This window comes from Hyperolius riggenbachi, chromosome 12, assembly GCF_040937935.1.
Source record: "Hyperolius riggenbachi isolate aHypRig1 chromosome 12, aHypRig1.pri, whole genome shotgun sequence".
NCBI classification, from domain to species: Eukaryota; Metazoa; Chordata; class Amphibia; order Anura; family Hyperoliidae; genus Hyperolius; species Hyperolius riggenbachi.
This window is the reverse complement of record NC_090657.1, coordinates 109,866,827-109,880,940: the sequence shown is the minus strand read 5'-3', so window position 1 is coordinate 109,880,940 and position 14,114 is coordinate 109,866,827. Positions and strand designations below refer to the sequence as shown.

At 44.0% G+C, this 14,114-nt stretch overlaps 1 protein-coding gene and 1 long non-coding RNA gene across 2 annotated transcripts in view; one reads left to right on the top strand and one right to left on the bottom strand.

Annotated features, from left to right (window-relative positions):
• The window catches only part of RARA (retinoic acid receptor alpha), a 217,856-nt gene that overhangs the window by 25,132 nt on the left and 178,610 nt on the right, over window positions 1-14,114 (top strand). The window lies entirely within an intron of this gene.
• The window catches only part of LOC137541279 (uncharacterized), a 44,172-nt gene continuing 42,440 nt past the window's right edge, over window positions 12,383-14,114 (bottom strand). Inside the window, exon 3 of the long non-coding RNA XR_011025118.1 lies at window positions 12,383-12,441. This is a non-coding gene — a long non-coding RNA (uncharacterized lncRNA). The remainder of the gene's footprint in view (window positions 12,442-14,114) is intronic.

The window sequence follows — 14,114 nt, the reverse complement described above, 5'->3', positions numbered from 1 at the left end:
AAATCTGCCTAATTGGTGCTTATTATGCTTGATTGCTGCTCGTTAACATCCACAGGCATTTTCAATACCTGATCGAAAACACTTGAATGAACCTCTGTTCTTAAGAGTGGTAGTCTTTAAGGGGTTGAATAATTGTGTCAATGAAGAAATCACACACAAAAAACATTTAATACTGTATTACAAAAACAATTGATGTCATTTTAGTTGCATTTGGTTCTTTAAAAATTCCTTGTAAGATTTCATTCTGAACACAATTACAAATGTACACTAAATCACCTAAAACCCTTTACAGCATTGGGGTTGAATAATTTTGAACACAACTGTAAGTACTATCAATAATTGCACTTGGGAGGTGATCTGACGTCGGATCTGCGGGCGATCTATTGGTGTGGGTGGGTGATCAGATTGCCCGCAAGGGGCAGGTTAGGGACTGATTGATGGGTGGCAGTGACAGGGGGTGATTGATGGGTGGCAGTGACAGGGGGTGATTGATGGGTGATTGACAGGTGATCAGTGGGTTATTACAGGGAAGAACAGATGTAAATATTGCACTGGTGAATTGATAAGGGGGGTCTGAGGGCAATCTGAGCGTGTAGGCGGTTGATTGGGTGCCCACAAGGGGCAGATTATGGTCTAATCTGATGGGTAACAGTGACAGGTGGTGATAGGGGGTGATTGATGGGTAATTAGTGGGTGTTTAGAATAGAGAACAGATGTAAACACTGCACTTGGGAGGTGATCTGATGTCGGATCTGCGGGCGATCTATTGGTGTGGGTGGGTGATCAGATTGCCCGCAAGGGGCAGGTTAGGGGCTGACTGATGGGGGGCAATGACAGGGGGTGATTGATGGGTGATTGACAGGCGATTGGCAGGTGATCAGGGGGATAGATGCATACAGTACACAGGGGGGGGGGGGGGGGTCTGGGGAGAATCTGAGGGGTGGGGGGTGTTCAGGAGGGAGCAGGGGCAGTTTAGGGTTAAAAAAAAAGTGTTGACAGATAGTGACAGGGAGTGATTGATGGGTGATTGGGTACAAACAGGGGTCTGGGGGGTGGGCAGGGGGGGGGTCTGAGGGGTGCTGTGGGCGATCAGAGGGAAGGGGGGGCAGGATCAGTGTGCTTGGTGCAGACTAGGGTGGTGCAGCCTGCCCTGGTGGTCCCTCGGACACTGGGACCACCAGGGCAGGAGGCAGCCAGTATAATAGGCTTTGTATACATTACAAAGCCTATTATACTAAGTACATGCGGCTTATCCGGGTGCTAGTAACCCGCCGGCGCTTCCGAACGGCCGGCGGGTTACAGCGCGAGGGGGGCGGAGCCAGTCGCCGGCGGCTGATCGTATCACGAACATGAGTAGTCGGGAAACCAAATTTCTCAAAATGACTGTTCAGGGGTATAAGCATCTGCAAATTTTGATGACAGGTGGTCTATGAGGGGGCAAATTTTGTGGAACCGGTCATAAGCAGGGTGGCCTCTTAGATGACAGGTTGTATTGGGCCTGATCTGATGGATAGGAGTGCTAGGGGGGTGAGAGGAGGTGATTGATGGGTGTCTCAGGGGGTGGTTAGAGGGGAAAATAGATGCAATCAATGCACTGGGGAGGTGATCGGAAGGGGGTCTGAGGGTTTGGCCGAGTGATCAAGAGCCCACACAGGGCAAATTAGGGCCTGATCTGATGGGTAGGTGTGCTAGAGGGTGACAGGTGGTGAAAGTAGGTGATTGATGGGTGTCTCAAGGTGTGATTAGAGGGGGGAAATAGATGCAAGCAATGCACTGCCGAGGTGATCAGGACTGGGGTCTGAGGGCGTTCTGAGGGTGTGGGCGGGTGATTGGGTGCCCTAGGGGCAGATTAGGGTCTAATCTGATGGGTATCAGTGACAGGGGCTGGCACCACTCCATCACCCCCCACCCACATAAGCAACAGAACGCTTCAATAGCAATTTGTCTGTACAGTGTCCACTCTGCAATGTCGCCCGATTCCTGCCAGGCAACATGCCTCGTATGTTCTTGTCTCTTCCTTCCGCATGATGCTGCTCCCTTTTGTTACCTAGTTTCCCATGGCTTAGACTGCAGCTACAATAGATTTTACCCTTGGAATTTTACTTGTGGGACATTGCAGGGCAGAGTCCTCTTGCCTTAGTTGTTCCAGCAAAAGTGCTCCTAAAGGCCCATACACACGTCAGATTTTTGCGAAGACCCGTCGTTTGAACGTTGCGTCGTTCCGTCGTTCGCAAGTCAAATCCGGCGTGTGTACAAACTATCGTTCGGGTGATAAGACTGGTTTAACCAGTCTTATCACCCGAACGATAGTCTGTACACACGCCGGATTTGACGTGCGAACGACGGAACGTTCAAACGACGGGTCGTTCGCAAAAATCCGACGTGTGTATGGGCCTTTATAATAATAGTCTACCCAGTTTGGGCTTTATTTTTCCCTGGTACGGATTACCATGTATTAGCGGTAGTCTGGTTGCTATGAGTGACACAGTCTTTTTTGTTATTATTGTTTTTATTCAGCTACTAGCCTTGTGTAACACGAAGGTGCATCAGCTGCTATTAAACATTCCACTAATGAAATGCTATCGTCACTTTTAGAATTCCTCTAATTGCTAATGTCAAATGGCAGAAAAGCAATATGGACGCTCCATAAAAAAAACATTGGTCCATTTCCATAATTGTTACAGTGCTATTAAGCATCATTAAAACTTTTCCTGTGCAGTGTAAATGCTAGATAATGACTGACTTCCACACTGTTTATTAAATAAAATAGCCACTTGCAATATGTAGGAGTCGTAGCGTAAATTATCAGTACAACTGAAGGACACTGTTACAATGGTTTAACGAAGTAACAGTGTGGTTGGTAAAATAGCTGCCAACGTAATTTTGAAGATAGCAAAAGTGGTGGCTATGAAAGGAAGTCCATGTGCATGTTTTTCCAGATACTAAAATGGATCTAAGCTTTTATAAATTAAGCTGTGTACACATCTAGGATAAGTGTTGCACGAAATTAGTTTTAGTTATTGTCTAAAAATTGTCCCTAAACTGCCTTCTCGAAACATGCACATTGCCCAGTTGTCTCCTGAGCAGCCTCTCCTGTTCTATGAAGAGGGAAATTCAGCAGTAGGTTGCTCTCTGTGGGTTTAACAGGTTAGCCAAGTATTTTGCAGCTTTGCCAGCTGCTGAAGAGGTGATCACTAATGTTATGGTAACACCTTTTATTATTAGTAGTATTAATATAGTCATGTCTTCTTTTGCAGCGCTGTAGAGAGTATATAGACTTGTCACTTAAATGTGTCCATCATAGCCTAGAGCCAATTTTACAGGGAACCCAATTAAGGCATCTGTATGTTTTTGGGATATGGGAGGAAACCGGTTTACCCGGAGGAAATCCACACAGACACACACAAACTGCTATACACACAACCAATTTCTACATGCGATAATAATTTAAAGAGGGACGTTAACCCAGGATCGAACTTTATCCCATTCTGTAGCCTATATCCCCTTTCCCACTAGAAGTCTTTACCATTTCTTGATTAGATTATCAAGGACATCTGCATGGCTGATATTGTGGTGAAAAACCTCCCATAGTGTGATGTCTAGTAGACCATGTAATTAGACAAAAAACGGAGGGGCAAGCACCATCAACCACTCTATAAATAACAAGTATTATAATGAGAGTGTGCAGAAGGGAACTAAAACACAATGAACATCACAAAAAGAACAGTAGTTCCCTAAATCACCGCACCACTCGAATATTCAATAAACTCATCATCTTTATTCAAAAAGTCATTAAAAACACTTAAAAACATAGGATGGCCGCCATGCAATAACAATATAAGTCAATAGTAAATAAATAATGATCAATATATGAAAAAAGCTCCACAATATGTCTAGTAGACCATGGTCCTGACAGTTTGCTGTCTGTAAACCTCATTGCATTGTGGGAAATAACAGCTTTTTTTCCAACTGCCAAGCAAGCAATATCTCCCTATGTGCACAGAACTCTCAGTAATGAACATTTCTTATAGATCACCTGGCAGAACTAAAGCTGTCACCACCTGTGATAAATTTCAGAATGTAAATCAGGGAAAGGAAAAATGTAACAATGGGCAAACTCTGACTAAATAATCTAAAAATGAATACCGGTATTTAAAAAAAAAATCAATTTTATTAATTATGTTCTTTTCACTACAGTTACTCTGTAAGGGATATACTTGGCTTTAGGAGACTGTAACAATCTATTTTTTTGGCAGCAACTCCCATCACAATAACTACATTACACCTTGGACAGCTGAAATGAAATATGTTTGGGAAAAGGCAAGGGAGAAAACAGGAGAGTGCAAAAACTTAGCTGGCCTGAACTAGGAAGAAAACCTCTGTTCTTATGAGGTTCCCCTGTATACCTTATGTAAACTGTGCTGACAGTCAGCATCAGTGCAGTTTCTAGGCTAAAATGCACCCAGGGCGAGGGTGTAAAAATTGGCCCCAGCATAGGTTAGATAGGTAGGTGCCCCCAGTATAGGTCATTTAGGTAGGTGTCTCCAATATAGGTAGCCAGTATAGTTGTCACCTGTATAGGCTAGCTAGGTAGGTAGGTGCCCCCAATACAGGTTAGATAAGTGCCCCCAGTATAGGTTAGATAAGTAGCTGCCCCCCCCAGTATAGGTTAGATAGGTTGCTGCCTCCCAGTATAGGTTAGATAGGTAGGTTCCCCTCAGTATACGTTAGATAGGTAGGTGCCCCCCAGTATAGGTTAGATTAGGTAGCTGCCCCCCCCCCCCTTCCAGTATAGGCTAGATTAGACAAGTGCCCCCCAGTATAGGTTAGATAGGTAGCTGCCCCCCAGCATAGGTTAGATTAGGTAGGTGCCCCCCAGCATAGGTTAGATAGGTAGCTGCCCCCCAGTGTAGGTTAGATAGGTAGCTGCCCCCCAGTGTAGGTTAGATTAGGTAGGTTCCCCCCAGTATAGGTTAGATAGGTAGTTGCCCCCCAGTGTAGGTTAGATTAGGTAAGTGCCCCCCAGTATAGGTTAGATTAGGTAGCTGCCCCCCAGCATAGGTTAGATTAGGTAGGTGCCCCCCAGGATAGGTAGCTGCCCCCAAGTGTTGGTTAGATAGGTAGCTGCCCCCCAGTGTAGGTTAGATTAGGTAGGTGCCCCCCAGTATAGGTTAGATAGGTAGCTGCACCCCAGTGTAGGTTAGATTAGGTAGCTGCCCCCCAGCGTAGGTTAGATTAGGTAGGTGCCCCCCAGGAAAGGTTAGATAGGTAGCTGCCCCCCAGCGTAGGTTAGATTAGGTAGGTGCCCCCCAGGATAGGCTAGATAGGTAGCTGCCCCCCAGTGTAGGTTAGATTAGGTAGGTGCCCCCCAGCGTAGATTAGATTAGGTAGGTGCCCCCCAGGATAGGTTAGATAGGTAGCTGCCCCCCCAGCGTAGTTTAGATTAGGTAGGTGCCCCCCGGGATAGGTTAGATAGGTAGCTGCCCCCCAGCATAGGTTAGATTAGGTAGGTGCCCCCCAGGATAGGTTAGATAGGTAGCTGTCCCCCATAATGGAGGGGGGAAGCACCGTAGCCGCGGGGAGGGCAACCCGACCTCTCCCTCCCTCTCCCGGGCCGCCCTCCGTGCTCCCCCCTCAGATATATAGTGAGCAGCAGCCAGGGAGGGAGCGCTGTATACAACATACCTCCCTGGCTCCAAGCGCTGCTCTCTCGTCGCCGGTCTTCTCCCATCTGCCTACACGCGTATACATATGCTGCTTCCGGCTAAACAGGAAGCAGCGTGTGTATAAGCGTGTATGCAGAGAGAAGAAGACCGGCGGCGAGAGAGCAGCGCTTGGAGCCAGGGAGGTATGTTGTATACAGCGCTCCCTCCCTTGCTGCTCACTATATATCTGAGGGGGGAGCACGGAGGGTGGCCCGGAAGAGGGAGGGAGAGGTTGGGTTGCCCTCCCCGCGGCTACGGTGCTTCCCCCCTCCATTACAGCGCCCCCCTCCCAACAGCGCCCCGGGCGGTGGCACGCCCCGCACGGGGCTAGAAACGGGCATGGTCAGCATTATGAGATGAAGTGCAAGGACACAGTGTGGCACAAAGTCATGCTGAGTGTCATGTCATAAGCTACATATCTCATCAACTGCAAGGAGTTGAGAGTGTTATATGGTTATATTGGCTGAATTACATTGAAATGTTATCACTGATAAGTAATACAGTATCCTCGTGTTACTGACTTTAGCTCTGTTTAAAAATAGTGACGGATGACTGTCATTTTTTCACTGACAACTGTATATGATGAAAACTGAATTTTTAGGCAGGTATCAGTTCACAATGCAGCTAGTTTGATACCCGTTTAATCAGAGTAGCATCCTAAAGGTGGCCACACACCATACAATTAAAAGATCCAATTTTTCGCCAATTTGATAATTCTGATCGGTTGTCCTGAAACATCCGATCGGACTAACCATTTTTTTCCGATTTTTAGAGATTGGACATGTTGGAAATTTCAGATCAACTTTATCAAGAATTGTATGGTGTGTGATAGATTTTCAATTACTTGATGTACAGTACCAATCAATTTTTCTGAGCTTTCAATTATTTTATTCATGATTGGGGGGGGAATTGAACATAGGTGTGTGGTACATTGGTCAGATTTTGGAATTGTTAAAATAAGTCAGTAAAATTGATTGCTAATCTTGAATTGAACAGATATTTAAAAAATTGTATGGTGTGTCCACCTTAAGCCTTGTACGAGGACTGTTGCCCACAAGGATCATTACTTGATCCCTTAGGTGAGAGTTCTGGCCAAGCACTGTACAGACAATTTCTTTGGCAATGGAAGGGATCACATGGACCTCACAACGGAGTGGGAGATATAAGGAGCAGAATAGTTGCCCTGGCTTGCATTCAGATGAGATGATCCAGAAGGCTGGATCTCTTGCTGATGCATATAGGCCGTCATACACATGCTAGATTCTAGGCAGAGGCGGCCTTGAACCATCTAGTGTGTAATTAAAGCAAGAATGCTGCATTGTTGATCAGGCCAGGCTTTAAAGTCATTTTGAGCCTAAGTCAAATAATAGCAGTAGAGTATTGTACCATGTTAGCCATCAGTAAAAGCAAGAACTTTTGAATCAGGATGAGACCATTTATTGACTAACTTAAAGAGAATTTGAAGCCTCCAAAAATACCTGTTTTTACTTCAGTTCTCTTCAGCGTTAATGCCATAGCTGAACCGCTGCATCCCTGCGGCTAAACGCTCAAATAATACCCCCGAAATCCTGGGGCAAGAATTCACAATTTTCCAAGTCGTGGATTTTGCTGCCCAGGGGAGGCAGAGCTTTGCGCTATAGCTCTGCCTCCATTCACGTCAATCTCTGCGGATCTCCACCTCTCCCCGCCCCTCTCAGTGAAAGAAGACTGAGAGGTGCAGGAGGAGGCGGAGACCTGCGGAGATTGACGCGAGTAGAGGCAGAGCTACTGCGCAAAGCTCTGCCTCTTCAAGGGAGGAGCCCCGAAATTTGCCCCGGGGATTTCGGGGGTATTAATTGAGCGTTCAGCCGCAGGGGTGCAGCGTTTCAGCTGTGGCATTAATGCTGAAGAGAAGTCTAAAGGAAAAACAGGTATTTTTGGAGGCTTCAGACTCTTTTCAAAGAACCACTATCATTAAAAAAAATGGACCTCTATCACAAAAAAAACCCACAGAAATAAAAAGTACATTTCTCCCAGAGTAAAATGTAATAAATATTACTTTTCTACCATGTTGCTTTTACTTACAGTAGGTAGTAGAAGTCTGACACAACTGATTGGTTTGGATTAGCCCATCTCCTCATGGGAGATTCTCAGGTTTTTATTAATTTTCAAAAACACTTAGTGAATGGCAGTTGCCCAGCCTACCTGCCAGAATAGTGGGCAAACAGGTGTTGGTGGTTTATAGATAATTTCTAGGGAGTGTTTTTTGTAAAGAAGAAATTAAATACTAAGAATCCCCATGAAGAGATGGACGACTTGAAAACCTGTCAGTTCCATCAGATTTACTACTGTAAGAGAAGTAATTTATAGCTCATTTATTCGGGAAGAAACCCGCTTCTTATTTGTATGTGTTTACATGCATTTTAAATTATGTAACTTTTCACAATAGTGGTCCTTTTAAAGAAAAAGGGTAAGCTTTCAGTTAATAAGCGTTCTTCAGGTGTTTTCTAACATCTTGTCAGCATACGGGAACTGAGCCTGAAGAAGGCTTATTAGCCGAAAGCTTACTCCTTTTCTTTTAAGTTAACCAATAATTGGTATCATCCTAATTCAAAACTTGTTGCTAAGTACAATAATGTGACCACAGTTTCAACTCCCCCCCCCCCCCCCCCCCCACACACACACACACAGACTATGCAATCTGAGCCGTGCCCCCACTGGCACTTTAGTAGATTGCATGGGTTGCCAATTAACCGCCCTATGTCCCCTGCAGTTGGACCTTGTGATACTGGCAGATGCTGTGATGATGCTGCATTAAGAAGGATGGGAAAGAAAAGAGTTTAGCCGTGATCATTTGACCACAGGCTTTGCAAAGAAAAATAAGGTCTTAAAGGGAACCTTAACTGAACGGGGGTATAGAGTTTTACTTACCTGGGGCTATTGCCAGCCCCCTGCAGCAGTCCTGTGCCCTCGGCGCCGCTCTGGAATCCTCTGGTCCCCCGCTGTCACTTAGTTTCGTTTTTGACGACTCACCAGTCGCCGGCCGCCATGCGTATTATTGGACGCATTCACCAATGCAATTAGCGCTATTGCGGACCGCAACGCGTACAAAAATACGCGTTGCCGCATTCCGCACGCGTAGATATGCGGTCCGCAATAGCGCTAATTGCATTGGTGAATGCGTTCAATAATACGCATGGCGGCCGGCGACTGGTGAGTCGTCAAAAACGAAACTAAGTGACAGCGGGGGACCAGAGGATTCCAGAGCGGCGCCGAGGGCACAGGACTGCTGCAGGGGGCTGGCAATAGCCCCAGGTAAGTAAAACTCTATACCCCCCGTTCAGTTAAGGTTCCCTTTAAGTATATTTTTAAATAAAGTAAAGGCATTTTTGTGATGTTGGGAGACTGGTTCCATGTATGTAATAATATTTGGGAGTGCTTTAAAATGAAAAGTGGGTTTAAGACTAACATGTTGGCTCCAGTGACAAAAACAAAGAATTGGGGATGGCTGAAAGGAAAGATTTTGGATGAGTTGAGTTCCAGGTACTGATGAGATTTTGGATGAGTTGAGTTCCAGGTACTGATGAGATCTGCAGGATATGGAGAGAGTGCAGGCTGAAATGTGAGCCTTGGATAGAGAATTAAGTTACTGCAGTAGATGGATGATAGTGAAATTAGCTCTCAAACAGCTGTGTTTGCTGAGAAAATCATTTACATGTTGCTTAGGGGGTGCAGCTATACTTCAGCAGAAGCCCACATCAAAGTCTACAAGATGTATGCTGACGTGTAACTATCACACATTGCAAATATAGGACTGTGCTCTGCCTAGATTGTTTTGTTTCTTTATCCTTGTTTGTCTTGCTTAGCATATGGCTTCTCTAGTTAATGAATCAACATATAGTGTAAGGGTCATACTCTATCCTTATACAGCTACAGTCAAAACAAGAAAATCACGGTATATACACATTTTTTAGGTATTTTTCCTTTGATCTCATCAGTATCCCCTTGTTAATCCCCCTTCCTTTCTTATTTCCCTCTCTTTCTGTTATATTTATTTTTCCCTTTTCCTTTCCCTCGCATGCTTTTCCTTACATTCCCAATGTTTGTTTCATTTCAGCTCAAACTGTTCATCCCCATTAGTTTCAGTGCCAGAGCTGCAGTGTACCATCAATGGTGGAAGAGAAATATGATGTTTTTGCCGTATTGGGTCTCTAGCATAACATAAAAATCACTATTTTCCCTCCATAACTCAGCCATTATTTGAGGCACTATCCCCCTGCCCCTTTTCCTCCTCCCATGTCTTAGCAGCCCCCCTTCCTGATTCACCCCCAACATAAAATTCCCTTCAATTATTGGGCATGATTCACAAAACTTTTTCACCTGTTTTCCTCTGTTTTCACCTTATCTATGTTACATTTTTAAGCTCCCAAACAGCAAAAATATAATATAATTAAGGTAAGATAAGTAACATGGAAATGAAGTTAATCAGGAACAACTTACTTTGAGTGATTATTTTGCTTATAAATGTTAATTTTATCAAGTAGGTGATAAATAAGTCATTTATGAGAAGTTTTGTGAATAGAGCCCAATATCTTGGCACTCTCCACGCTACATGTTAACCCTTCCACCATGTTCTGGCACTCCCACTCCACCATCAGCATCTGTTTCTATTCTTCTCCTTCACCAAAAAAGGGAAAAAATACAATAAAACCCTTCAAGCCCAAAACACATACCTAATGAAGATATTCAGCTGTGAGATCCCCCAGTGCTGAAATGTAGAGAGCTGAGATTACTCTGCTGTTTAATCTCAGCACCTGATGCTTCAGCAAGGTGGGACAATCCAGTGTGTTCACTTTTATACAGAGAGAGGCCAGAAACCCACTAGGAACACTTTCTAATCGCTAGTGATTTGAAAAAGCTCTTGCTAATGCAATGCTATGGGGGATTTTTATGAAATCACATCGCTCAAGTAGGATCACACCCATAGTATTACATTAGCAAGAGGTTTCAAATCGCAAAGCGATTCGAAAATCGCTCCTAGTGGGTTTCTGGCCTATTGCTGGGTACACACACGAGGCAACTTCCTGTCCAATTGATGGGATTGCACCAATTATTTCCAACATTTCAGATCAGCTCCTGATCGATAACTGGATTGATTTTGGGAAGTTATCATCGGAAAATTGATCCTGTTTCCAATTGGAATCAGTTTGGACTAGGGATGATCAGTGAGATGCAGGATTATGTGAATTTGTATGCAAATATATGCAGCTTGAAAATGGACCAATCAAGTCTCACCCAGGCTTAAATTGATAAGTCCATTTTCAAGCTACATATATTTGCATAGAAAATGACTTTTCGTTCCTTTTACCGCCCTTAGTATATTTTCCATGCCAAGTAATCAGTCAGGGAACAAAACAACTCATTTGAACAAGCATTAACTAGAAATGTACATGGCAGTAGACTGAGAACTCAGGAGACAGCTACTCGAACATGTCTACTATGTTAGTATGGGTCCATATGCTGTGTAGGCAAACCTAACAATTTTACTGGTACACTTCCAATCTGCAAACAATTTGCCCACTTCTAAGCTGCAAACAGTTTGGCCCACTTCCAAGCTGCAAACAATTTGGCCCACTTCCAAGCTACAACCAATTTGACCAACCAGCTTCCAAGCTGCAAACAATTTGGCCCATTTCCAAGCTGCAAACAATTTGGCCTACTTCCAAGCTGCAAACAATTTGGCCTACTTCCAAGCTGCAAACAATTTGGCCCATTTCCAAGCTGCAAATAATTTGGCCTACTTCCAAGCTGAAAACAATTTGACCTACTTCCAAGCTGCAAATAATTTGGTGCGCTTCCAAGCTGCACACAATTTGGCCCACTACCAAGCTGCACACAATTTAGCCTACTTCCAAGCTGCACACAATTTGGCCTACTTCCAAGCTGCAAACAATTTGGCCTTCCCACGTTCAAGCTGCAAACAATCTGGTCCATTTCCAAACTGCAAACAATTTGACCTTCTTCCAAACTGCAAACAATCTGGCCCACTTCCAAACTGCAAACAATTTGCTTGTAAGCTGAAATTATTAGCATCTTATTCACTCTCTAGTTATCAATATAATTTATCCCATACAAGTTTATTTTTGATCATTTTTATAGCAAAAACGTTGTCTATGAGAGGGGCTTATTTGTTTTTATGTCCCATGGTTTTCTCATGCTTCACTGAACTGTGGCAGTGTTGTGGCCATATTTCTGGCGATCGGTGCTATGCAGATGCTGCGGAAGATTTGACGCTGCTCTATGTCTGGCGCAGTTCAGGAAACACTACACAGGGCTGTATTGCACTTGACGTTTCCAGTCTTACTGATGTTGCAAGCCATCATGGCGCAACAGACCTGATTTCTGTGAGAAAGTTGTTTACTTGATTTGTCTTGGCCTGAGTGTGCGTTTTCGTCATTTCCCAGCAGTTACTGTGGGGTTAAGCAAGGTTGTAAAATCTCTTTATACCTATCACCTGGACAGAAGGCAGGAATTTTGTGAGCTCATTCCAGAGGGACTAGTCATGTCATCGCAGCATGAAGAACAAAACCATCTCTGTCATTAAAAACCTAGAGAACTGACAATTCACTGGCAGTGCTGCTCAACAAAGGCTGTATTGTTCGAGTCAATCAAAACATTTTGTGGCTCCTACTTCAGATGAGCCGCTGAGCACTTCTGCCGTTTCTCAACTCTTCTGCTCTTTATTTGTGAGTCCAGTCTGAGAATAAAAAGCATAATATGTGTTCTGTATGAATCTTGCAGGGAACAAGTTTAACAAGATCTTTTATTCACTTACAAATGGGAGACATGGTCGATCATTTTTTTTGTGTATTTTTTAATTGTATAAAATATTTTAAAACGCTTGAAGAAGGTCTACAAATATCTTTTATTTATCAATATCATTGATTTATTATAGCACCGACATTTTCCATGACACTGTATAGACTCATTGTACCGATCTGTTACATGGGCAAACAAAGCTAATATAGTACAGTGGCAGTACAGTGCATTGTGTATACATAAAAAGGCAAAAATGACACTCCAGGGTACAGTAGGAAAGAGGGCCCTGTCCAGATAAACTTACAGTGTCAGAGGTTAAATGATAAACATAGAAGGTATTGAAGGGGCGGGGGAATGTTGTTCATGCGTAGCTAGATGGAAGCAATGATAGTTCCGTACGCTGACCTTTGAACGGGAGGCCCTAAACCTTAGGGAGTAGGTTAACAATGGGGAAAGGAGCAACCACCATAAAATGGACTGCCCATCAAGCATATCTGAATAGGGTATGCTGGGGAACTGTCACCTGCAATGATCATGAAAGGTTGTTTTATATAACAAACCTGTACAGTTTATATTTAGAGAATAAAGAGATTATTTGCATATTCAGTTGTGATACATCATGGGAAACAACAGTTGATCACTTAAAAGACAACTGTGGTGAGCGGGATATGGAGGCTGCCATATTTTTCCTTTTAACCTATTTAGGACCGCAGGCTTTACCCCCCCCCCCCCCCCCCTAAAACCAGGCCATTTTTCACAAAAATGGCCACTGCAGCTTTAAGGGCTTGCTGCAGGGCCGCACAACACAGCACACAAGTGATTCCTCTCCCTCCCCCCCCCCCCTTTTTTTCTCCCCACCGACAGAGCTCTCTGTTGGTGGGATCTGATCACTCCCCCAATGTTTTTTTTTTTGTAATAAATATTTAGGTGTTTATTTTTGTAATATTTTTTACTATTTTGTTCCCCCTCCTCCCCCCGCCAGCCAATCAGCCTGATCGGCTGTGATAGGCTTCAGTCCCTCTGGAGGGGACAGCCGAGTAACACGGCCGTCCCCTGTACAGTGCTGCCTTAGATCGCAGCGCTGTACGTACTAAATAGACGGCGGCTTCGCCGTCTAAAGGTCTCCTAGCTGCGATCTCGATTTTGTACATTTTCTTATAATCCTACATGTTAAATATGGAAACTTGAACCATAAGCGGTCACTTTCTGATAGCTTTTGATCAGTGTTCGTTAAATACAATAGAAAATTGTAATGTACTCTATAAACAATTAGCGCAAAATTGATGTTTACATGGTCTGAGCAATCTAGTCTAAAGGTTGTTTAAGGCATCAAGTATTACCTTCTTCTTGGTTCTACCACATGAAGCCATGGTCCCGATGTACACCTACTGCTCCTCCAGGCCAAATAAAATGTTTTCAGCTAAGCTTTTGCTTGGCACTCCATCAACCTAAATCAAACGCACACATTGACACTGCAGGCCTTATTTTTTTTCAATGGCTCCTGTCATCTGCCACCTCCATCATTGCGCACCGCAGTGCTAGGTCTGTTAATTTGTATCCATCATTTAATATTACACCTTACATAAATTATGAAGACACGTGTGTCACTAA